This window comes from Argiope bruennichi, chromosome 7, assembly GCF_947563725.1.
Source record: "Argiope bruennichi chromosome 7, qqArgBrue1.1, whole genome shotgun sequence".
Lineage (NCBI taxonomy): Eukaryota > Metazoa > Arthropoda > Arachnida > Araneae > Araneidae > Argiope > Argiope bruennichi.
In genome coordinates, this window is record NC_079157.1 from 23468266 (window position 1) to 23494308 (window position 26043).

The 26043-nt window shown below is 32.3% G+C and overlaps 1 protein-coding gene across 1 annotated transcript in view; it reads right to left on the bottom strand.

The window, feature by feature from the left end:
- LOC129976057 (retinaldehyde-binding protein 1-like) overlaps window positions 1-15196 on the bottom strand; it is a 31797-nt gene extending 16601 nt beyond the window's left edge. Inside the window, exon 1 of the mRNA XM_056089411.1 lies at window positions 15030-15196. The gene's annotated coding sequence lies outside the window, so the exon portion shown is untranslated. The remainder of the gene's footprint in view (window positions 1-15029) is intronic.
- Between the last annotated feature and the right edge of the window lie 10847 nt (window positions 15197-26043).

Sequence of the window (26043 nt, forward strand, 5' to 3'; positions counted from 1 at the left end):
TATGTATTTGAAACGCATTTTCTGACAGCTAATTGACATTAAAATTTATCACAAAACTAAATGTAATTGTAAACATTTGCAATCACAACATAACATACGGAATTTCATCGATTTAAATTATAATGATTACATGTAGGTGAAAATTCAGATCGACAGACTATCAACCGTGTGGTGAAAGTGTATAAGCCCGTTAACAGCTACGCTACTCGAGCAATTGCTTTTTTATTGTGATCATGTTAGTTGGCTGCGAACCACAAGGTCCCAGGTTCTATCCTCGTTCATAACAATTCGCCACATTGGTGACCTCAGACGATGAACCTTCAACCTTCGTACAACTGTTGTGGCGCCATCTACCTACAACCAAAGTCGTCAGACTCACTTGATACAGCAACCCAAAAAGGCAGCAGTAACCCAAAGTTGACGGGCTCACTTGACGCAGCAACAGCATCAATAACCACTCACCCACACACTCTCGCCATAACGCTTGGCGCTACTCAAATGGGTACAGGCGCATTAGAATCAAAAGCTAATACATCACCACTCAACAGCCTTATCGTTCGTCTCACCTCCGACTCACCGGAGGGAGAGTCTGTGTTGAAAGCTTATAAACCAGTTAAGAGCTACGCTAACCGAGCAATCGCTTTTGCATTGTGGTCATGTTACTGGGCTGCGAACCACAAGGTCCCAGGTTCTGTTCTCGCACATCACATTCCGCCACAACCGTTTGACGGAATTCAAAATTTGGTATGTATCTTTGTTTCAAGTGATAAACCTACATACCAAATTTTATCTATCTTCCTTTTAGCGATTTGCAGGTTTCGAGTTCACTTTTACTCGAACAGCTGGATAAAGACTTCCTGTGATTGGATTTTGTTTAATACTTGATAAATATCTACAAATTTGGTGATAATTCCATATAATAAAATTTAGTCTTTTAGTTCAAAGCGTTTTTTAGATATCCTGTTCACTGACATACGACACTGACAGACACGAGGTTATAAATGTTATTAGCGAATTCAGAAAGATTCTAAAACGTGGGGATTCGTCAAAATCTCGAATTTCGAATTCTTGGTTTACAGACATAAGTACATGCAGGCAGACATAAGATTAAAAATTTGATTTGTGAATTCATGAAGATCTAAACGTGGAAATTTGTCTAAAATTCAAATTTGAGCTTTTTGACGATAACAATGCTTCTCTATATTACGTAAATAAGAAAGTAAAAATTGAACGGTTTTCCTCGCATATTTTATAAACAAAGATCGTATTATATGTCTGAAGTTGGTCGTGATTAAAATACTTTCATGCATAATATTAACCAAATTTCTGTATAAAATATTACAATGTACAAAATCTTTTTATCGTCTAAAATGTTTTTAAAAATTAAAATTAGGATATCAAATAAAACAGAAATTTTTTAAAAATTACCGATGTCTAATTTGGGTACACCGGAGTTTAACCCCCTTCTCGCCAAGTTGCGATAACGCGCCAAAGCTCCATTTTCTCTAGACTGGCAAACCTATTATATTTTGCCTTTATTATGCGCTATGATTGGACATCTGCTCCCTCGCTTTTGATCATTTCGCAAAACACGGCGCAAGACCGTTGTTGGCGAATTGGAGATTTTTGGAAATTGCTCGAAGCAGGGGGTTAAACTCCGGTCGTACCGCGCTTTTAAACAACATTTTGAAACAATTTGGTTTAATAGTTAATTTTTCATTAACGACAAAAAAAAACAACCCTCCCATGAAAACAAACTTTATAGCCATTGAGCATTTTGATTTGTTAGCTTTTTTTTTTTTTTTTTTTTTTGTTCTCGTTTGAGTGACTAACATAGATTTGCTTTTAACCATCGTTAAAATGCTACCTTAAAATCAATAAATGCATTGTCAAAAAACATGTATTATAATAAAAAAAATTAAAATAATGGTGAAATAGTTTGTAGCAGGAAAAAGAGGCAAAATGCTAAGTAATTTTTAATTACTAGAATATTTTTTTTACTTTAAAGAGTTGACAGTATTGTTGCTCTTGTCTTATGTAATAACTGTGCCAAATTCGGCTGAACTTCGCCAAGCTGAAGCAAGAAGAGACGCGGAACAAGCATACATACACACATTGTCACAATGACTTTTATTTATATTAAAACAAGAAAAGCAATTCCAAAATTATCAAGCAAATGAAATATATTAAAAACTTACCCCTTTCAAAAATCAAGCCTTCTGATCGTATTTTTGATATCCTGTTTACGTAACAAATCAAAACACGTCGATTATTGCGAAAACTCTTCTTATTTCATTTTTAGCTAATCTTGTTGTTCTATTTTTTTTATTTCTTTATCAAATTATGAAAATAAACTTCTTGAATGAAGGGGAGATAATCTTATCTCTGGAAATGATAAATAACCCTGCTGTAAAGGACGTTTACGGTTCATAGAACCGTTTCTATATCAAGTATGAAAAAAGATCAAGTTTGCTTTATTTATTTTCTAATATTTTAATTTCAACATAAGATTATCATTTATAAACGAAATAATCTGTCTAATAAAGAACCACACATATTCTATTTACATCAATTGGTGAAAGTTTACAATTGGGTGTCCCTTGAATTTTTAGCGATTTTTTGGACACCAAGATCGGCACCAAGTTTGATTTTCGGTTGGTAACTCAATAGTAACGTCAATGAAAACAAAACATTATGGTAACCAGAAGTAGTGCTTCATCGCTGAAATTTGTCGCCAATTGAAGGGGCACCCAAATCTACACTAGAACCTATCAATTAACAAGTGTTCCAAATAAATAAAAGTATTGATTAAAAATATATTTCATATTTTATTTGGATGTGAATACTAATACCACGACCAAAATAATAATAGCAAGCCAAATATGGCGATCTGTAGGTGCGCCAGGAATTTTGGTTATGTTTATCTTCAATTAAAGAGTAAAAGGGTAGTTTACTAGTAGTGTGCCCTTGCTGCGTCAAGAATGCCAAGTCGCCTATAAAGATGGTGGACAAAATGAACAAATACTTCTGCAAAAAAGTTACGGTTACCACTTTCTGCATTAAATTTATGATCTTTACTGATCAGTATTATTTTATCTGAGATTTTTATTTTAATTCTTTTTTTAACCTTTGGGATCACTATCGCTGCTTATCTTACCAATTTTGAAATAAATAAGTTTTTCAAACCTGCTGCACCGGTCTGTTGTGTAGAGAGCAAAATTTAAAGCATGCGATGCCTTCGGCATCTGAAGAAGGCACGGACTTTTAAAAAACCCTACGGCTTCGCTAGCAGCGGGAGCGGGAACCTAGTAGCTTCGCTAGCACATTGAACATAAGGACTGTATGGATAACAGGAACAGTACATACAAACAAGAATTCTTTACAACTTCATCAATTCCTCGTAAAATATATATATATATATATTCCACTCTTCCTTCATGCATTTTGCAAATTCAAAATACTTCCTGCCATCCCATTCACCTGACATCCATTCTTGCACAATTGCCAATATAACAAATTATCAAAGTAACCGTCAAAGCACAAAAAAAAAAAAAAAAAAAAAATACGAGAATTGCTAGAAATTCCATTGCAGAAGATTTTTAAAGTAAGAATTCAGACGATGTTTTAAAAACCATACCGACAGTTAAAAATTGCAAAAGAATAAACATTTCCTATTCGTATTCAGATTAAAAATAACATTGCAGTAACATTAGTATTAACAAAACTTTTAATTACAATACAGAACTTAATTAATATTTTTAATACTTTTTTATTAATTTAATTTAACAATGTTCATAAAATAGTTACAATGCACGTACAACTCAACCACTGTAAAAAGTAATAAACAAAACATTAGGGTTGCTAAGATCGTTTCGTTGGGTTGCCATATTGGCGACAAACTCGGGGGGCATACTAAAACCAATTAAATATTTTATCACTAATTTAATATTGAAGAGGCGAGATGAGGATGAAGAAAATGAAACTATTTGAAATACAAGATAGTTCAATATGATAGATTAGGGATGACTACTGAGCCTTTGTAAACAATTATAGAAAGGAAGAATCTGAACACAAATCAGAAAGAAGGTTTAATATTTGCATACTTAATCGTAACTAACAGTTCGTTTCACATGGCTAATTTTGGTCGCATAAATAACATCGAAGAGGTAATCAATTTCATGCACCAGACATTATAAAGCATTTTTGCTGCCATTAATGCCCGCGCACTAATATGTATTATTTCTTCCACTACTTCCATCATTTGGTCTTGGTCTACCCCACGACGACCTTCCTACCCGAAAGGGTATAAGACCTTGAAGGTTGCCGGAAACAGAACTATTATTTATTTATGGAAAGGCTTACAGTCTTCGCCAGAATATGATACTACTTCCATCATTTGGTCTTGGTCTACCCCACGACGACCTTCCTACCCGAAAGGGTATAAGACCTTGAAGGTTGCCGGAAACAGAACTATTATTTATATATGAAAAGGCGTACAGTCATCGCCAGAATATGATACTACTTCCATCATTTGGTCTTGGTCTACCCCACGACGACCTTCCTACCCGAAAGGGTATAAGACCTTGAAGGTTGCCGGATACAGAACTATTATTTATTTATGGAAAGGCTTACAGTCTTCGCCAGAATATGATACTACTTCCATCATTTGGTCTTGGTCTACCCCACGACGACCTTCCTACCCGAAAGGGTATAAGACCTTGAAGGTTGCCGGAAACAGAACTATTATTTATTTATGGAAAGGCTTACAGTCTTCGCCAGAATATGATACTACTTCCATCATTTGGTCTTGGTCTACCCCACGACGACCTTCCTACCCGAAAGGGTATAAGACCTTGAAGGTTGCCGGAAACAGAACTATTATTTATATATGGAAAGGCTTACAGTCATCGCCAGAATATGATACTACTTCCATCATTTGGTCTTGGTCTACCCCAGGACGACCCACCTACCCGAAAGGGTATAAGACCTTGGAGGTTGTCGGATACAGACCCATTATTTATTTATGGATAGGCGTACAGTCATCGCCAGAATATGATACTACTTCCATCATTTGGTCTTGGTCTACCCCACGACGACCCACCTACCCGAAAGGGTATAAGACCTTGAAGGTTGCCGGAAACAGAACTATTATTTATATATGGAAAGGCTTACAGTCTTCGCCAGAATTTGATACTACTTCCATCATTTGGTCTTGGTCTACCCCACGATGACCCGTCTACCTGAAAGGGCGTAAGACCTTGAAGGTCGCCGGGTAGAGAACAATTATTTATTTATGGAAAGGCTTACAGTGATCGCCAGAATATGATACTACTTCCATCATTTGGTTTTGGTCTACCCCACGATGACCCGCCTACCCGAAAAGGTGTTAGACCTTGATTGACCTTGACCATTATTTATTTATTGAAAGACTTACAGTCATTGCCAAAATATGGGTGGTAAATAAGGATATACATTATAGTACATTTGACTAAAATAAAATATTTAAATTCAATAGTTAGCAAGCGAATTCTCTGTTCAAGAGACTAAGTTGGAAAGTACATATAGAAAGCAGTAAAAAACATAAGCATAAAAATAATATTACAATGTCGAAAGGATGGAAGACAATATATTGCACAACAATATCAAAGAATGTACTAATATCTCAAATCATATATCTGCCCCATTATATAAAGTGAAAAATAAGTGAATGTTACAAATACAAGGTGAAAATACGAAGCAAATCAAGCGCATAAAAAAAAGCACCACCAGAAGGTAAATCAAGAATATGAGCAGAAACGCTTATGACTTATGAGATGGTCATGTAGAATTTAAAGTTATTAGGAAAATTTATTTAAATGCGTAAAGCATTCGAATTGTGTATTTCCGCATATGGCTATGGCTATAGATTCTGATGTATTTTCATTTCATGGGAATATGCCGAACACACTGTGTTATGCTTTCTTTGTCTGCAACAGGAAACAAACAATCGACGAAATGACAGAGTTGTGTATTTATTTACCGAGTGAGGCATTTACCTATAAAATAATTCGTATGATAGAGAAATGCACAACCGTTTGAATAATTTATAGTAACACAATTACGTGCTATGTAGTCACACGAAGACATTAGTGAATAAAGAGAGAAAGCTTAAAGCTTCCTTCTGCAATTTGTTTAAATATGTTTCCCTATTATTGTTTACAAGGATGTTAATAGCTGTTTGTCATCAAGGCAATCATTTAAAAAACCATTGTACAGGGTGGTTATAATTAAACTTCGCCTATTAACAGCATCCTACAACGCAAACGGGTGAACGGATTGCAACGAAATTTGGTATATTTTTGGAATGGTTAAATATGGTAAATTATTTATTTCAAAAATGTCTGCCAGAGGGCGTATTTCCCGGAAAAACATTGTCTTTATACTTTAAACGCCCAAATCGGAATACAGAAACAATATTAACAATCCAGTAATAAAATGCTACACCGGGAAAAAAATGTCGAGATTTGCTTGCTTGAGAAGAAGAGGAAGCTTTATGCAAAGCAGAAGGGCAAGAAAAGGGCAAGAAAGGGCAAGAAATGTTTGCAACCGTTGTCATGTTTTCTGTCGATGTTTCCGGCTTTGATGATGACGGAATCTTGTTGCGACATTGAATGACAAAAAGAATTCTATAATGATTTACGTGCGGAGCAGTTCCGATCTGCTGTTGAACACACACTGTCCATCGACTTAAAATTTTTTAGTTGAATGAGGGTGGTCACACGGAGCATCTTTCCTTACATCATCCTGGACACGATTAACAATTGCTTCTCTTGTGCAATTTCGTTCTTATCAGTTCTTGTTTCTGCAAACCGAATTTTTTTTTTTTTAATCAAACAGCGTATTGTTATTTTTTCCTTACCTTTACTTAATATGGTTCGATAACAAGGAGATCAGAAATTAATCACTAAATTTTAATATTGTTTCTGTATTTCATTTTGTTCGTTTATTGTGTTAAAATTAATATTTTTCGGAAAAAATGCTCTCTGGCGGACATTTTGGAGCTAAAAAATTTCTTTCGAAATTCCGTGAGCGCATCTCGTGTATATACCAAATACATCTCGTGTATACCAAATACATACCTGTATATACATATACATCCCGTGTATATATCTCGTGTATATACCATGATATATACTCGTGTATATATCGTGTATAGTCCATATACCACATTTCGTTGCAATCCGTTCACCCGTTTGCGTTTAGTGATGCTGTTTATAGGGGAAGTTTAATTATAACCACCCTGTATATTATACAATAGCCTTCTTCCTGATAAATTTCCTGAAATAAATTACAGGTTACCCCGTTTAAGGCTATATTTTTAAAAAAAATGTAGTCTATCTAATGATGACATGGATTTGAGTAGACGCATGCTTTGGTTTTGAAAACATTTATTACATTGTTAACACCCATCCGACAATTTTACGAATCCATTATGTCAAACATTAGTTCAAAAACTTCGTACTAAATATAACTTCTCCAAGCTATATTTTTTCAGATCTCTTCAAGAGATATTTTTTTGATAAATCCCGTTATATTTCGTTTGAAAAAAAGAATCTGAATTCGAATCATACTAATCGAATTTTTAATCTTTAATATATAGATTAATAATAAAGATGAATGTGTGTGTGATTGTATGGGGTGCTCCTTGTGCCAAGCCGTTTGACCAAAAATTACCAAAGTTGGCTCATATAGACTTTAGAGGGTAAGAATGTGCACCTCAAAGCAACTTTTGTTGAAGTTTAAATTAGAATTTTAATTAATTAAAAAATGGCTGAACTTTGACATTTTTATCATAACTTCCAAAAATAACAAGGGCAAAAAAAAGTTTTGCAACCAACTGAAAAAATTGCTCATAATCAACATACACGTCAAGAGTTCTGTCGATAATTCATTTAATTGGTAAGAAATGCATTCTCTCCCCCCCCCCACAAAAAGCATAATTTAATTAGAAAATAAGAAAAATGAAAAACCTTAAGCGGTTAGATGAAATGTCTTTTAATGCTGCTATTTTCTTAATTATTTTTACACGTTGACGGAAAAATAAACAGTCTATTATTTTAATGGTTTATTACATTAAGTTTTTATTTTTAATGTTTTGAAATCTTTTGAGACGCGACTTCTTCTGGGTTCACAAAAGTTTATAAGCCTTTCCCTAAATCATATTTATATGATACATCTCTATTTCTTCCCTGGATTTTCTTTAAATAAAACGAATAAAAAAAATACTAAATTTTATCTTTCTATTTTCTTGTTTACGAAATATAGAGAAAGAACTGTAATTGTTAAAAATATTAGAACTCGAAATTTTAAGGAATTTCGACATTCATAATTCCAAAAAATGTGTTTTTTGGATTCATGGAGATCTAAAATGTCGATATCAACAATTTTAGAACTCCATGAATCCAAAAAACACATGTTTTGAAATTATGATTTCTATCTATGAGCGCGACGACTCAAAAACACTTTATGCTATACAGCAAAATTCGGTATATGGAATTGCGACCAAATTTGTAATTTTTTTAAATCAAATTTCGAGCGAAATCGAATCATGGGAAGTCTAACTGTCATGCTGTATGAGTACAACTGAATTCAATAACTACAAATGCAAAAAGCTACGCTAATAAAATATGGCAGTATAGATGCTGCAATCATAGGAAGTCTATCTTGCTATTTGAGTACAAATGAACTTGGCAATTACAAAACGCAAAAAACTATATAGATAAAATTTGTCGCATAGGTTTAGCATCTAAAATATAGTCGTGTATATATGCTTATCAAATTTTGAACCAAATCCATCAAACGGTTAAGAGATTGTCGGTTTTTACATTCTTATGCATGTAAACGTAATCTATCCATCTATACTTATAATAAAGCTCAATGTGTGTGTGTGTTGGCGCTCTACAGGCCAGGTCATTTGACATACTGCTATCAAATTTGGTACATGTATACCTTGGAGGTCGGGCATGTGCACCTGGGGTCCCTGTTTTTGAAATTTTAATTAGAATTTTAATTATTAATTAAAAACTAACTTTCCCGCCAAAAAAATCTTCCATTTTCCCCACCGCCAACTTTTCCGCCAAAAAAATCTTCCATTATCCCCAGCGCCAAACGAGAAAGGCTTCAGTATTTTTTTCTCCAAACAGTAATAAGGCTAGGGTTAACATTTTTCGGCGGATTATTTCAAACGATTTTGTTTAATTTCTTAATGTTTGATGCATTTAAAATGAAACATTGTTAATGAATCCATGTTTCAGATTCATTCTGAAGTACTTTTGAATTAAAATAACACAGAATAAAGGAAATTAAAAATGTATAATCTGCATAGTGTTACCCCAACTGGCGTAGAAAAATTCACGCATTTGCGTTACTGTAAAAGGCGAAGAAAATTCACGCATGCGCACTGTGTTCTGATTGTTGGCATGGCAACCATTATCAACGGACGATTTAAATTACTTTTAGGTTAGTTGTATGCTTTTTTAAGTAAATTATATTTATGTTATATATTTTTTGTATACGCTTATAGTTTTAAGTACATCGTTTTTTAAGTAGTTTTTTTTAACCTGTTTTCAATGATTTAAATTATTTTTAGGTTAGTTGCATGCGTTTGTAATTAAATTGTATTTATGTTAGTTATATATATTTTTTGTATATGCTTATAGTTTTAAGTACATCGTTTTTAAGTAGTTTTTTAAACCTGTTTTCGACCGATTATTTTAAACGATTCATTTTATTTTCTTAGTGTTTGATGCATTTAAAATTAAACACTGTTAATGAATGGATCTGTTCATGATAAATTTGAGAAAATTTTGTTGACAAATTCTTGAGATATTACATAAATTAAGAAAGATATTCTTTAGTGCCCATAAAGTTTAAACGCTCAATGACTCTATTATCAGTAATCATATTATTAAAAAAATGCTTTGTTTCAGTAAAAAATATTAATTTATTAATTGCAGATTAATCATTTACACTTTAATTTAAAGCATAAATTCTACGAGGGGTAACAGAAAATGAGAGAGATACATATCACGTTATGACTGAAGGCCTTTATAATATTATGAGTGAATTATATGACTATCAAAATTTGAAGTTTTAAAATATTTTGCTGAAGAATCTATTAAAGTTAGAATTGCGTAAAATATTTAATGGTAAGATCGGAGTTTAACCCCCTGCTTTGCTCAATTTTTAAAAATCGCCAACAATGGCCTTGCTAAATGTTCGAAAGCAAAGGAGCAGATGTTCAATTATAGTGCATAATAAAGATTGCCAGCTTTGGCGCGTTATCGCAACTTGGCGAAGAAGGGGGTTAATCTCCGGTTCAATCTATTTAATTAATAAAATTTAAACGAACATTAAGATTGGCTAACCGGCTGGTCGCCAAAGGCGGCTAGTACTTATATAAAGCTCAATGTGTGTGTGTGTGTGTTGGCGCTCTACAGGCCAGATCGTTCTACCTACAGCTACCAAATTTGGCACATGCATACCTTGGAGATCGGGAATGTGCATCTGGGGTCACTTTTTTGGAATTTTTAATTAGAATTTTAATTATTAATTAAAAACTAACTTTCCCGCCAAAAAAATCTTTTCATTTCCCCACCGCCAAATGAGTAAGGCTTCAATATTTTTCTCATGCTAACGAGGATAGGCTTAACATATTTTCGGCCGATTATCTCAACAATTATGATGAATCTGAGAAAATTTTGTAGAAACTTCTTGAGATATTACATAAATTAAGAAAGATATTTTTGAGTGCCCATAAGTTTGAATACTCAGCGACTCTGTTTTCAGTACTCATATTTAAAAAAATGCTTCGTGTCAGTAAAAAATGTTCTTGTATTAATTGCAATTTAACCATTTGCACTTTAATTTAAAGCATAAATTCTACAGTTGCTAACAGAAAATTAGAGAGACACATATTACGTTATGGCTGAAGGCCTTTATAATATTATGAATAAATTATATGACTATCAAAATTTGAAGCTTTAAAGTATTTTGATGAAGAAGCTATAAAAATAGGAGTAACAAAAAATATTTAATAATTAAAATTTTAACTAGCATTAAGATTGACGAACCGGCTGGTCGCCAAAGTCGGCTAGTAACTAATAAGCTCAATTATTTAAATCAGTGAAGTGCAATACGTTACAATTATAACTGCAATTTCGTCTCAAATTTTTGTGTCGATTGGTCGACAAAAAATTTATATGCAAAACACATATTTTCGTTATAGGTTTAATAAAAATGGTAGATTCAGGAAAAGATCTCTATTTCATAATTACGGTTCACAATGAGAGGCAAAATATTTCTGGTTTTACCCAAGGGTCCCCAATTTTATGCGGAAGACAAGGGATAAGACCTCTATTCGAGAGTACGCGAGGAACTCTTCGGAGAAATCACCGCCACTGGTTTAAAAAAATAATTTTAAAAATCTTCTTTCTATCAACTTTTCTTAAATAGACTTGGGAACAAGTATGTTAAATTTTCGTTAAAGTTTTCAGAGAATTTCTTAAAAAAATGTTAAGTTTTTAGAGAATTATTTAAAAAATTTTTACATAACACACACACACACACACACACACACACACATGCATACATATACATACACACATACATACACACACACACACACGCGCGCGCACGCACGCACGTACGCACACACACACATATTTATAATTCGTAAACACAAAAGTTTATTAATACGTCAGAAAAAAAAAACCTTGAATAACAGATTTTTCTAAATGTTTTTGAAGTTAAGCGATATATTTTTTTAATTTCTCATATAGGAAATAGCCTAAACTGAATTTTTTTTTTTGAAATTTTGTTTATCTGTGAGCATGATGATATGAAAACGATTTTAATGAGGTAGATAAAATTAAGTATGCAATCGTTACGTAAAATTTGTAGAGATCCGAGCACAAGTGAACATGATAATAATAAAATGTAAAAGGGAGATAAATAAAATTTGGTACTCTGATATAGAATCTAAAATGAAGATTTGCATCAAGGGAAGAATCAAATCCATAAAAGCGTTGACCCCTGTGTGCCTGTACTCTCGCATGCATATAAACTCGATATACAGAAAATACAGCGACTTAGAAGAACATAATATGGCATTAAAATTTATACATAATCTTGTTATTTCTGTAATGATGTCGTGTCCGCGTTACCACTGAAAGGGGGTGCAGTAGCTTCTGAGGGTAAAGACCCCTAAGCACCCGAGGGTAGAAATCTGACTTCTAGCTCATATGAAGATGAAACTCACACATTCGTTTGCATAACCCCTTTTAACAGGGGGGCACATTCACACACCTCACAGATAGAACACAGATGAAGAACAACCATGCCCAAACTGGGATTGGAACTCGGGACGCCCAGATCAGGAGGAAGATGCGCTACCCCTATGCCAGGACGCCAGCTTTTATGCCCGTGTCGATATCAATAGACCGACAACCCCTCCCCACATCTAAAATGCCTGCATATTTGCTTTTTTTCTCGTTATGCTGAGAATGGCTAAACGCTCATGTGTGGGACTCTGAAAAGAAATCAAAGAACTCATGACGCTCAGGGTTTTTTCAAAACTTCACAAAGGGAAGAGGGGAGCCTGTTATTAGGTATCGTGCGAGAAAGTTTCAGGGGGACCAATCCCGCTGTTTAAAAAAATTATATTAACAAAGAATACAAAATTATATTAACAAAAAATACAAAATTATATTAACAAAAAATACAAAATTATATTAACAAAAAATACAAAATTATATTAACAAAATATACAATTACATTAACAAAAAAATACAAACGCAGTTTTACAAAATTATATATATAAATTATTATTATTTCAATTTTTGTTGCATCTATTACCCGTAGATTCTCTTCTGCACATAAAAATGCTCAAAAAGTAAATAATTAAAATTATGATAAAAATTTTAATTATTTACTTTTTGTGTACGCTGTCAGCCAACAAGCTATCTTTGCATATTTCATAAACAAGAAAATAAAAACTCAGAATTAGAAAGGAATTGGAACATTATGAAAGTATCGCAATAATGGAATATCTACCAAACCATCGCTTGAAAAAAACATCGAAATTTTTTTAAATACCTATAATTAAACAAATAAAGAGGTGTTTAAATGGTGTTAGATGTTAATAAAAATTTTAAAGAGAGGTTTAATAAAAATTTTAAAGTTTCTTTTAATAAATTAACTTAATCAAAAGGAATGCGATAAAAAATATCAGCAATTCAACTTCGCAATTTCTGTGTGATATGTGCATGCATGTCCAACAACAACAAACTAAAGTTATTAAACGAAAAGAAAATGATGGGGAGCGACACCGTGAAAGAAATAATAACTTACGATAGATAAATGAATTTAACAAAATCTAAAAAAAGTCTTAAAATTCTACTTGTGCAGAAAGTTTATTAAGAATATTATTAGAAATGGAAACAATTTCATCATTAAATAAAATTCCAAATAACCGACGAACTTATTTAAAAAAAATCATATCGAAAGCTTTTTACATTGTTTTTAAAATAAAAAAGAAGAGTGATTATATCAACAACCTTCTTATTAAACAGTTCAAATTTCTGAATTAAAATTCTAAAATTTTATATGCATTAAGTTGTAAATGTATCATAAATCGTTTTCAGTCAATATCTCTATCAACAAAGAAATTCATCAAAATGTATTTGCTTACATAAATTATTTTAAAATTACATAAATGCAAACAATATTTCCTAATGGAGCTTGACACTCATTTGTCAACAAAACCATGCTAAACAAACAAACAATGAATAATATTGAAAAGATATTAACTAAAAATAACACATTAATGAAGAATGAAATAAGGAATATTTATGCAAATTCTTCAGACAAAAAAAAAAACACTCAATCAATAACCATCTTTATAAAATATGTTACTGAATTCTTAAAAAGGAAACAAGTATAATTTGAACAGTTTTGCTCTTAAGATAATTCGAATGTAATTTTTGTTAATCAGAGAATTTTTCAATACTTTTGTGTCGGGTAATGAAACGAAAAATTGTTCTTTTTCAGTTAGAAAAATTGCAGTAATGGTTGTAAAACAATACAGATTATAAAAATTGATAACAAATGATGTGTTTGAATCCATATCACTTTCTGAATTTAGAAAATATTAATAATAGACATGAAAGATAAAATTAAGGCTTTAAATGTTATTATTAATTTGAATCAATGCATATAAACTCATAAAAAAACAAATCAATTCATTTTCGGAATCTATTAAACCGAAGTGTTTTCACGGTATATTGACTTGAGCGGAATTAATTTAAAATTCCGTTGACATTCCGTTACACGACAATTAAAGGACGATTTTTTTGCCGTACAAAGTCATTTTATTTTATTATATTTTTCTCTTCAATAAGTTTATGTATTAAATCATCATTATATCTTGAATAATTTTCTATAAATATTCAGTAATGTGCCTATAACCTAATATTATCTCATAAAATTTATTTTATTTCACATTAGCTTTGCTCTTAAATTAAAAATTTTATTATTATTTTGTACTTTGGGAGAAAAATTTGACAGAAAATTATTTATCGTTTGCATTTAAGGCTGATATTTTTCATTTTGATTTTAATTTCTTATGAATGGCATGGCATCATAGAAGCAACGAAGAATTATCGTCTGAGCAATAAATCATTAAAATTGTTTGATGCTTACGTTATATTTTCGATAACATTATAGTGGAAAATTACTCTATAATGAATAATTTTATCTCGAAATAGATGAAAGTATTCTGGCCTAACATAAAAGTTTTTAAAAAATGAACCATCAAAAATTTCATTAATAATTTCAGCGTGTAGGTCAAAAAAATCGATATAATATATATAATATAATCAATATGAAAAGATTTATTTTAGTATAAAAATATAGTAACGCGAAACAAATTGTTTTTTTTTTTTTAAATAAGGAAGGAAAACAGTTATAAATTTGTTTTAACGACATCTTACCAATTAGCGTCTTCTTTAGCTCTTCAGGACTCAACATTCATTAGCCCCAGGACTAAAATGAACCCCTTCTTGTTTGGAATCGAAGAGAAGGAAAACATTCAAATACATTGCGTAGCAAACAGTGGGAAATGGGTAAACGCTAATGTTCTGTACAGTTGAAGGTCGTCGTTGTTTTAGAGGTTTTAAACACGCTCGAAGCAGTTTCTGGAAAGGAAACAGGTTATTCCTAATTGTGGAAGAGAAATGCAATGCCCAATTTCTTGTAGGGAAAAAACAGTTCAATTGATATATGTTTAGATATAAAACACAATGAGATTAGAGAGTTATATGTTTTTATAATATTTTAAAATTATTGTAATTCAATTGAAAATGACTGTCATAAATTTTTACCTGTTTATTAAATGATGAGAGTCCTGTTGCAAAAAAGTAGTTAGAGATGCTGAGTTAGATGTTATCAAATGTAGTCAAAGTATAACTAGATATTGTTGTTTATGTTTGTGACCTTTTTGTTATTATCCTTTTGAATTTAAAATTGCTTTCTGTAGCCAATTAGATATAATCAGTTTTTTCCCCCTCCCGATTATTAATTCAATATACATAAGAAAAAAAATGCTACATGCTTAAGGACATTTTTGCATTCTCTTTGTAAAATAATATTATTTACATTTAAATTTTTTTCGATTATATTGGTATTTAAAAGAAGGAAAATTATTGCATATATTTTTAATTACAACATTTATTAACATGCAAATTTCCACTTTGTCAATGAAAATTTTCTATCTCTACTGATAAGAAAGATGAAAATGTATGTGTTTTTGTCTATTGGCATTCTAAAGGACTGACAGTGTATTCTAAAGCTATCAACAGAAGCTTTGGAATAGAAATATTTTAAATAAGCAAAAATTCGCACCTCGGAGTGATTTTTTAAAATTTTTTAATTTATTAAAATTAATTGAATTTCAGTATTTATCAGCAACAGCTTCTGAAAATACTATAGCACGAAAATAATTTTTAAATCCTCTTAAAATTGTAAGAATTTCGTTTCAATAATACCCTTTTTTACCGTATAATTTTTACTTAATTTCATTGCATTTAAAAAAAACACATTTTAAACGTACTCTATAGCAATATATTTTATCGTTGAAGTGAAGCTAAAATCGTTTTCATTGTTATTATGCTAATATTTAATTCTGGTTTTTTTCTTTTCCTTTTTTATTTTTAATCAAACAAAATATGTAGATTCGATTTATTTTTTCCCACGTTCAGTAGATTTCAGTATAAGGTAACTTTTAGTAAATTTTCGGTGCGTACAATAAAGCTTTAACTCCAGAATCATAACATGGAACATTTTTTAATGGACTCATTGTTTTCAATGTTTCTATTTATTTTTCTACAAAATAACAGAACACATAAAGATATGTACAAATAATTACAAAGTACAGAGAACAGAACGATATAAGGCCTCTAAATTAGAAAGTGATAAGATTATTTATATTGTTCTTTACATAATATATATTAGTCTTTATATATTATATAAAGAACAGTTCTAACACATTCTGACTACTCCCACCCTCCCTAAGCACACGGATAAATTTGAATGACCAGATCGTCACGAATGCATTGGCGGAAATTGATGTTAAGTCCTCAGGGCAATCATCGGCCACGGAAAAATACTTCCTTGGGAGGTACGCCCAGTCATCAGTAGAGGATAGTCTACTCCACAACAATTCTATATCTACCCAGGTGACGAGAACCAACCACCATTCTGGAAGCTTCGCATTCTCATATCTGAGGTATCTGCCGATCAAAATTTAAAGATTTAAAGTGCTTTTCTGCAGGATCCGTTAAGATATACCTGCGCAAAATATTTATTTGGAATTTTTAACAACCAATAATTATGATGAACCAGTTAGTCGCCAAAGACAGCTAATATTATATATTTTTATTTATATCCAAGCTATCAGAGCTACAATTAAAAAATGTTAACCCTTTGCACTTGGAAAAATAATAAGATGCATTATTTTTAGTTAATACATGGACTTGTTTATTACCCCATAAATAAATACACACAATTGTTTTAAGTCGAGTTTCCCAGAAAAAATCGGTTGAGAAAACTCGTCTAAAGCACACATTCTATATCCGGATACTATTAACCATATACCAGAGATTAATCTCCAGATAATTCTCCAAAAATGTCACGATAAATTCAGAAAAATGATAAATTCTCGCCAAAGCTTAGTATTTCGCAACTATTGCAAGCTGATATTATGCAAGGTCTTCTCTGAGATGACAAACATCTTTATTAGAGTACATGCGAGAAAGCTTTGAGGAAATCACTTGCCGGGGGTTTTATTTTATTATTTTTTTACTCTAAAAATAAAGCGGGGGAAAACATAAAAAAATTAAATTTCGTTGCTGGCTGAAATTTTTCTTAATTCTCCATCGAAATAATCTGAATCCGGAATTAAACTTGCCAATTGAGTGGATCGTCAGATGGTCAGAAGTAATTTTTTTTTTATGAATCAACGAATGTAACAAACAAATATAAATGCCTATAGGTAGAATCTTTGCAATTCTAATAATGAAAGAAAAAATTACACTGGCAAATAAAAATAGTTTTCAAAAATTAGTTTTTCAAAAAAGCGTTTCTATTGTATACAACGCTTTTATATTTAACCCTTTCTAGGGCCGTGGGAAGTATGCTTCCCACCAAATTTATCAATCTTTGTATGAAATTATGTAGGTTGGCCAAAGTTCTGACAAATTTTTTTAGTAAGTCAGAAACTTAGATGTTTCAGTTCTTTATTTCAGACAAAATGATGTGTCTTGATTTGTTATTTAATTATTAATTAACCAAATTAATTAATGAATCAAATTAAATTTATCTAATAAGCTAAATGAATCCCTTTTCTTTTTCTAATTTCAAGCCTAAAAATATTTTAACATAATATGACTAGAAAAAAATGGCCGTTTAAAGGGTTAAAATTAATAACATATTCTTCATCCCTTTTTCCTTAATACAGACTGTTTTTTTCCAGTCAAAAGACAATTATGATTTTATAGTCAAAATTATTCCATTTATTTTAAATATTTTGGTCACAAATAATTGATTTTTTGGTGTGTATTGGTTATTTCTTAAAATATAATATTTTTTAGCCTTCCAGTAATGCGCGCATGTGAAAGATGCACTAGAGAATAAATTCGTTTAATATCTTTCTACCGCAGGCCACTACGAAAACATGCTTTTGGTTATTCCTCAAGCTTCTTTCTATAAATTATTGGAATTCAAGACACTAATAGAACTCTGGGGGGAGCAGGACTGTTGAAGTATGTTTTAACGTGCTTTCCTTCCTTAGTTAATTAAAAAGAATAATTGAATTGAAAATCATGCAGCTGTAATTACGTTATTTATTCGACAAACAATAAAGAAATCTATTTAGAAAGAAATATCTACTAAAGCTGGCAACACTATTAAAAAATACATTGAGCGAATACAAACTTAATTTTCCACAAAGCAAGCTAAAACTAAAATATTTAAAAGGAAAAATATAGCTAGGTTTGGTGGAGTTAAGAAATGTTATCAAATAACAAAAGCCCAATTACATCAATTTTATCCAATTATAACAGAGGAGAACAGAGAACATTAAGACGATCTCGAACCGGTGGCCCCCAGCAAGGCCTTTTTTGGGGTGACCGCCTTTACTAAGACTCACATACTTAACGAAACATATTTATTTCAAATTATATATTGCCTGCATCTCTTGAGAAAAATGAAAATTTTCTCCTTCAAAATGACACAATTTTAAAAGCACGCAGTTCAGAACCTAAGATAAGCTTTTTGAATCTCATAAACGTAATAAAGTAGCCAAATTTTAAAAAAAATGCATATCTATCAGTGCGAATCTGCATTTTAAACAATGAATATAATTAAGACAACATATTGTTAACCGTCTCACTGATGACTACTTAGAATCCAATGCGAGATTAAGCAGTTAGCAAATATATATGGAGATATTCAAGATTGGCGAACAGTATGCAAATTCAGTCTTAACTGTAACTGCAAGAACTTTAGATGAAAATGATTTTTTTAACGTATTTTGAATTGTTTGATATTAAATGCATCATTTGATGCTATTGTGTTTGTGTCTATTATTATTAAGTTTGTATCATGCTGTTATTATTATGTTTATAGCTATGCAGGTAAGTACATATTCAATGTTTATTATTAAGTTGTAATAAATACTTTAATGAATTTTTTTTAGCACACTTCACCTACTCCATAGGGTGGAATGCAACACCTTGAAGAAATTAGAAGTTTCCCGTACTCTGGAAAAGTCTTCGTTCTCCTGAATTACAATCTAATCTTAATAAATAACCTCTAAAATTTTGTATTTTATAACAGCGTGTCTAAGAAATACTCTCGATCTTTCGTGTTAATATAGAGAGTGCGTTTGCTGAACAATTCAAAAGATGTTTATGGTCAATTGTTAAAATTATTCCATTTATTTTAAATATTTGTATATAAATAATTGAATTTTTAAGATAATAGAACCCTTGATGATTCCTTGAGGAATATTATACATAGTATTATACATATGCTAATAGTATACATATAAGCATAGTATAAGTATAGTATACATAAGCATAGTATAAGTATAGTATACATAAGCATAGTATACATAAGCATAATATAAGTATAGTATATATAATATATATGCTAATAGATATGCTAAGCATAGTATACATATAGCTAATATGCTAAGCATAGTATACATATGCTACTCTCCATGGCCTGACTTAGTCAGACCAAATACAAAAATCCGTTGATGAGAAGAAAGTCAAAAACGAGGAAGGGAGAAGAATAAATTTCTCTCCAAAGAAGTCCTAAACAGTCTAGAATATGTTCAACAGAGGCTTGATGTTGGCAGCATTTCGGGCAAAGAGGGTAAGATTTTTCACCCTGAGAAAAGAAAAGACATTTAAGGTGGCCACTGGCAAGGCGCAGAGGCAAGTGTTGGTTTTTCTATCACAAGGAAGAATTAAGGATTGGCCCGGCTTATTGGCCATATACCAATCATGAGTAGGGGGTACCATCCAATTCTTCTTATTTATGAATTTTGCTTGAGAGAACAGTACTAAGTATGTGAGTTCAGCAGAAGATGAGGTCGCTAGGCTGCTTCCTTTCTTTGCAAGCCTGTCTGCTATTTCGTTACCAAGTAGATCCACATGAGATGGGATCCAATGGAAACGAATATCGTGTTGGAGTAAAATCAGCTTCAACTTCTGAAGAATCGACAAACTTGCTTTATCTCCAACATAGGTCTAATTGTTAAAGTGTTCCATTAAGCTGCGGCTATCAGTAAGAATCCAAATACGTAGTACTAAAAACCGCATTCAAATTGATTTCTTTGTTTTCAAAGCTACTATAATCATTTACTCTCTTATGTAAGAAAATTATTCTTAATTTTTTTTATTTCACTTTCAGTACAATGACAGTATCAATAGGTCACATCAAAGCGTTGAATATCACCCGACGTCATCTATTGTTATAATATCATCTGGCATTAAACAGTGTATGCCATACAAAATGTTTTGATGTCACTTCCTGTTTCCCTTCAAAAATCACACAGTTGAATCCAGATTTAATATGTCACGATGCATTTGGCGTGAATGGATCGTGACGACGAGCGCGAATTAACTTTAATTTGAGCAATAAGACATTTTTATTGACCAAAAGAGAATCATGAAAAACAGCTGGAAACTAATTCATAAAATTAAAAACAAGAACTTTCTCAAAAAAGGGAATTATATGTAATTTTCCAACAAGACAAAACAATGTTGGTGCAGTTTTCTTCTTCTGCTAAACGATCATACGCGCGAAATTAAGGCAATAAATTCGAAGGTTGATAACTTATGTTTTGAACATTAATTTCGTATTACGTTTCCTTATCGTACCTTTCTGTGTTTCCATTCTTATACAACATCGGAAATTTTTTGTATTGAAATACTTTGGGCTCCATCTGAAACTATCAGTAATAGTTCCCCCGAAGATTTTTCTCATAAGTAGATGTAGGGTAAGGCCATGGATAGGATTTATTTTCAGAATCCCTCACCTACGTTTTGTACTCCTTCATACATTGAAGAAAATCTTTTATGCTTTTCGGACAAGTTTTTTCAATTGTTTGAAATTAAAATTATTCAAATCGAATATAATTTTTATAACATGATTACATACAAATATTCGTTTATAAAAGTCGTTAAATTTTGAGTTATGCAAATTTTGAAACAAAACTATACTTACAATTACAAGATAAGTTACCGATTTTATTTTTATTTAAGATTTTATTTTAATGAGTTATTGCATTTATATGCTTTGGTTTTGGTTTGGTTATATTAACGTCCCATTTGAAGTAACACTAGAGCTATTTTGGGACGAACCTCGTAATTTTGAACCGCGGTCAGATGACGAGGACGACATCTGAGCTGGCACCCTCCTCTCCACACCACACCAGACCAGCGGGAGGGCGTTGGGTCATGACAGATTTAATGTGCAACAGACCCCCTTACACGACGGTTCTTCGGTGGAATCGGATTACGAACCTGAAACCCTTCGGTTCCGAAACCGAGACCTTACCACCAGGCCACATCGGCCCCTGCATTCATATGCATGCGTATGTACAAACCTACAGATGGTCAACACACTAACAGATTTTGCTCAAAAATGTGTTCGGGTTTATGCTTTAGATGCTACAGCTGCGTATCAAATTTTATCAAACAATTTCTTACCAATTTGTAAAGGGTGCCAAAATTAACGCAATATTTGAATTTGCCACCATTCGTGCAGTAAAGCGTTGGTAACCCTATTTAAAAAAACCATTTGACAGCTAATAATTTAGTGTTAGTAAAAATGGAGTCCAATGGAATTTCAATCAATTTATAAAAAAATATTTTAAGTGTATTTTATAAAATATACTTAATTTTTGAAGTGGCAATCAAATTATTTTCATTGTTGCTACTGGTATTTCCTGACTTTTTCTCATTGTTAACGACCAAGTTTTGATGATTAATTATTATTTTTTTTACTTTTTATTTTGCAATAAATTTTACGCTTTTGTGGACAGCTGCTTCCCCGGAGACATTAGTCACATTAATTTCAGTTACATCTCCTATGTTTGACATCAAGTGCAGTCCGTTATCATACTATTTTTTAAGCATTAAATTGTCTTACACATGCTCTGTTCATTATATGCATGAACATTTCTAATAGAGACTAGTTCCATGGCATCATAATGCTACTAAAAATATAATTGTTCGATTCATTTAGAGTCAACCTGGCTTAACCCTTTCGCGACGGGCGTGTTGTATGTGCATCACCTACGAACGTTACTCACAGCCGGGCGTACCACCGTGCATCGCTGGAAATTGATCTCAGAGGATGGATGATGGGTATGTTCATTTTAAGCTGGAACGATTTTTACCGGCCACTACTTGGCTCCTTGTGTACCCTAAGTAATTTTGAAATGAACATAGTTTCAGTATCCTGATCTTCATTTAGCTCTATGTGTGCCCTAAGTAATTTTGGAATGAACATAGTTTCAGTATCCTGACCTTCATTTAGCTCTATGTGTGCCCTAAGTAATTTTGGAATGAACATAGTTTAAGTATCCTGATCTTCATTTAGCTCTATGTGTGACCTAAGCAATTTTGGAATGAACATAGTTTCAGTATCCTGACCTTCATTTAGCTCTATGTGTGCCCTAAGTAATTTTGGAATGAACATTGTTTCAGTATCCTGACCTTCATTTAGCTCTATGTGTGCCCTAAGTAATTTAGGAATGAACATAGTTTCAGCATCCTGACCTTCATTTAGCTCCCTGTGTGACCTAAGCAATTTTGGAATGAACATTGTTTCAGTATCCTGACCTTCATTTAGCTCCCTGTGTGACCTAAGCAATTTTGGAATGAACATAGTTTCAGTATCCTGACCTTCATTTAGCTCCCTGTGTGACCTAAGCAATTTTGGAATGCACATTGTTTCAGTATCTTGACCTTCATTTAGCTCTATGTGTGCCCTAAGCAATTTTGGAATGAACATAGTTTCAGTATCCTGACCTTCATTTAGCTCTATGTGTGACCTAAGCAATTTTGGAATGAACATAGTTTCAGTATCCTGTCCTTCATTTAGCTCATATTCTGCTTCACTTAGATATTTTATTCAGCTGTTAAGGGGGGTTAACAGTAATGTAAATAAACAAACCTGGATTCTTTAACTTTCCACGCGATAGAAAACATTTTCATATTTCTGGTCCCACTTCGAATTTCATTTATTATTATGTTTTATTTTATTTTTACAACTTTGCAGGATCTGTTTGAGTTTGAGTTTTATCGTCAGTTCTTTTGCATTTATAGTAGCATTTAGATACGTTTTTTTTATTTATTTTTTCGGAATGCCTTGAATTCGATCTGTTATAGAAAGAAAACGTTATTTATCAGAGGAAGAAAGGTTTGAAATATGAATAAAGCAATTAATGGCAAAGATGTAAAGATGAGAGTGCTGATTCATGATGCAAAGAATTAGAAATCGGGATTTTGAGTGATTCTGAAATGAATATTTTATTACAACTTGATCTCACTGCGTGCCTGCCTTCTACATATTCTGCATTATATTTTTGAATTTTTTAATATTCACTCTAAAGTTCATTAATGTATTTCGTCCTTTAAAACTTCAGAATGATTTGAATAGGACTTCTGAAAAATATTTCACAACGTAAAGGATTTTTTAAAAAATATTTTAATGAAAATAGGAGGTCAATTCTCAAATTTTTGAAATGTGGCAACCAGACTTTCAGTATTTTTGAAATGTTGTTCAACAAAGAAAGCACGCAGTTCTATCTTGTAACGCTCTATTTTTACTAACCCTAAATTATTATCATTAAAATCATCAATCATCATTAAATCAAAGAAATTCGGTAAGTTATCTTGTGACTGTAACTATAGTTTTGTGACAAATTTTGCATCTAAACGCGATAACTCAAAAACGCGACGACTTAAGAAAATGAATATTTGTATCCCTTTCGGAACGAGATGTCTCTGTTCTAAATGTTCGCAAGGGAACGGAGTCTGCACGAAACTAATCATCTGATTGGACAAGGGTTTCGCCTCGCTTTATTTGCTGGCAAGCAAATTTTCTGTTTGAGGATACGGTAACATATATCGATGTTTTAAAACACCTTAAAAACTCTTAGTCTTTCTGTTTTGATTAATAATATCTAAATGTAAAGAACTTGCTCGATAACTGCAGGTATAAGAAACCCCGGCGTCCTGGCGTAGGGGTAGCGCGTCTTCCCCGTGATCTTAGCGTCCCAGTTCGGGCATGGTTGTTCTTCTTCTGTGTTCTATGTGTAAATGTGCTCCCTTGTAAAATGGGGTTGGGCAAGCGAATGTGACCCATGAAGTAGCTAAGTCGTACTCTTGGTCCTAGTTGGCACTACTGAACAAACAAGAGACGCTCACTCGGTTTAAATAGCTGACAGATGTCAGCGGGCTTGTAAAGTGCCATAAGTCGCAACAACAATACAGGTATAAGAAACACTTTATCATAAAAATGATACAATTAACTCATTTACATTGTTAAGTTGCCTATTTTACGATCCAAATCTCTGTCTCTACCAAGAAAGGAAAGTGGGTGCATGTGTTTCCCAAGAGTAGAAATCAATCTGTTGGAATGAAATATATCTTTCAAAATGAACTACTTGCTCTCTGTAGAACAAATCAATTTTCAACCTCACTCCTTTCATCAGAACCGATTACTGTCCATACCGAAGAACCGATGGACAGAACCGATTACTGTCCATACTAGTTCGACCAAAATCCAATAGTCAAATAGTAAGAGACACGTTCTTCTTTCTTTTTGGAAATCCTCAAATTCAAATTTTTAGAGACGAAGGTCCATGCAGGTTATGTTGGGAATGAAACGGTGGACAATCTAGCCAAATCAGCTGCTAGTTCGAATCAAGTTCAAAATATGTTGAAGCTCCCAAAGTATCGTCTGAAAAGCTGAGATGGTAACAAAAAAAAAAAAAGAATGGGAAGAAGGTGAAACAGACAGGTTAGAATTCAAAATATTGCTCGAAATCTTTCCACGAAGTTAATTGAAATGGAGCTGATGTCCTGTTCTTCACTTTGCACAGTCCATCCTCATCATATTTCCACAGATTTCATCTGAGCAACTTTCTATTTTGTTGTTGTGGCTCGTTGGAATCTCCAGTTTACTACGCCTCTGAAGAAAATAGAAAATAACTCTGTGATGGAATATGGGAAGGCCAGAAATCATCCTCAAGAAAGAATGGTATAGGAGAGTAGCATTGAATTTCCTTTCTCGCCGCGAGATTCATACTATAATAAAGCATATCCAACTGTTCAGCAAGTCCTCTGTTCGGATGTTCGAATATAATTTAACACAATGATTACAAAGCGAAGAGAGCTAGATAGATAAAATTAGATATGCATATCTAACATTTATAGTGTCGACACCTGTCAGATTTTGAGCTAAATAAAACAAAAGTTGACTGTCTGTCAGTCTTTACTTTCAGAAATATGTAAACGCGATAATTCAAAAACACAATGATTTTAAGTATATCAAATTTGGTATGGGATTTTTTGGACTACAAATGCAGTTTTTGTGTCAAATTTTTATTTCAATCGATTGAGAAAAATATATCTAAAACACAAATTCGATTTTTGGATACTATTTGTTGCATGCCAGAGATTAAATGCCAAATAACTCTCCAAGGATAATACGACAGCCTGACTGGATGACATTTCAGTAAAAATGCTAAATTCACACCAAAGGTTTATATTTCTTATTAATTTTACGCCAATGCCATGTAAGGCATTCTCTGACATGACAAGTTTATTAAAGAGCATGTGTGAAAGGTTAGGGAAGACAACTCCAGCTGGTTATTGTTAGTAGAGATATGAAGGCTCACTTTTCCATGTCGAGTAATTTTCGAAA